We start from the raw sequence: 2,108 nt of genomic DNA on the forward strand, positions 1-2,108 counted from the left end.
GGGTTTAGGGTACGGCACTGCGACATCCTTTTGGCATTCCTCACATTTGGTAAAAGCACTGCCAAGGGTGTAAAATTGATTTCTTCACCAGCATAATAGCGTGATGATAATTGTGCAACCTTTTTGGAGATTTGGGGATTGAAGGATGAATATCAATAATATATATTTTTTCTTTGTTTTTTTTTTGGTTTTGAACAAACTAACGAAGGATCGTTAACTGCTCTAATACCATGTTGAAAAGTAAAATCGGAAAATAAAAGACACTAGAGAACTTTGGAGACTATATCTTAATTGTTATGTTGATACATAGTACATTCCTATTTATAGCACTAGAGAAGTAATGTACCTAGGAACTAAACAATTGGAACTATAACACTATTAATGTTATATATTACTTGAAACTCTAAAGTGACTCTTTCCAATATTATTAAGACTCCACACTTTCTTTTCCCAATATACTTGGGACACCAAAAGTGATCTTTCCAACACTAATTGTTGGCGTAATTGTTAGAAAAATAGAGAAACTAAATTATACTATGCGGATTTTAGGACTTTTAGCTATGCAATCTGAAGAATAAATCAATACAAGTAAGAACAAACGAAGGAGAGAAAAATAAAACATAAATAAATAGGGACAAGCTAATTATTAAGTTCAGTCAAAGAAAAGTTTTATTTTCATATAGTAACAAATTAATCCATGATTGATACTCAGCTCTCAGATTGACGCATGAGCAGATCCAAGTGGAATTGAAGAGAAGGCAAAAGCCCTTATAAATTACTTTTTAAAACTTTTTCTATTAAGTTTTTTTAAATTTTATTCAAATTTAGTGTGAATTATTATGTAAACCCTTATAAATTATTTAAAAATATACTTTAAAATAAAATTTGGAAATCATAGCCGCTACCGATAAATATTTATTCGTCCGTCCGCCCGCCCCTAGATTGACGTATTTTCTCGAAATATAGCATGTAAAAGCACCCTAGATTCGCTAGGCACTTGACAAACTTTATGGAATTTTGAGAATTGATCTAATACTTTTAAACTAATTCAAAATGATGTATGCTAAGAAAAAATGCGACCGAGAGAAGACTTTAGAATTATGTTGCGTGTTCTTCTTTCTCAAACTTTACAAATATTTATAGGCTAGAAATGAAAGATTTGAAAGTCCAAAATCCTTGGCCATATGAAAGATCAAGGCTATCCCATTATCTCTACGTTTTCATCAATTCCCCCCATTGGTTAGATCCTCCAAGATCAAACCAAGATAAAGAAAAATATATTTTATGTATATACTTTGTTTAGTTCTAAAAAATTTGCACTTGGAATAGTAGCTTGGAGCTTTGACATTCCATTATTAATACTAGCGACGTCCATACGGTCTAGTGACTTGTCATGATGCATTGGTGTAAAAGAGAATTTATATTTTGGATAATTTATAATCACCATCATCTATCAATCGTAACATATTTAGCCTCCAAAATGACTTCAATTCAATTTATTTTTTACTTTAAAGTTGCAGTCATTGTTATCTCAAATCCAACAATAAATAAGTGTTGATTTTCACTCTACAACTTAATTAAAACTTTTTTATTTGTGAAGATAAAATTGGCACTTCTTGTTTAGTCATCTTCACTTGATTCCACAAGCATTTCCCCCTATTATCATTTCCGGTTTAAACACCCCCACTATAAGAGTAACCACAGTAGGTGCACGGCCGCCGCGGTGCCCTATTGTAAGCCGGAGGGGAGCCGCGGCGGAGGTGAAACAGCCGGGTATCTGGCGGAGCTGGGCGGCGGGAGAGACAGCGGTGCCATGGCGGTCTACTGCAAGCCGGGGCGGTCTACTGCAAGCCGCGCAACCGCCGCGGCAGTATTTTTAAAAAAATTATTTATTTATTTTTTATTTTTAAATTTTTATCTATAAAATATCTATTCCCAATTCATTTTTTTCATTTCATTCTATTTATTTTTTCCAATTAAAATATACCAATAATTAATAAAATAATGTGATTTGTGACTATGGCGTGACTGGACAAGTTTTTGTAGTTGAGTCATGGCTATGATGACTAGGCGGACAAGTTTTTTTTTTTGCCTGTGGTGTGGCTGTG

Source organism: Salvia splendens, chromosome 12 (assembly GCF_004379255.2).
Source record: "Salvia splendens isolate huo1 chromosome 12, SspV2, whole genome shotgun sequence".
Classification (NCBI taxonomy): Eukaryota; Viridiplantae; Streptophyta; class Magnoliopsida; order Lamiales; family Lamiaceae; genus Salvia; species Salvia splendens.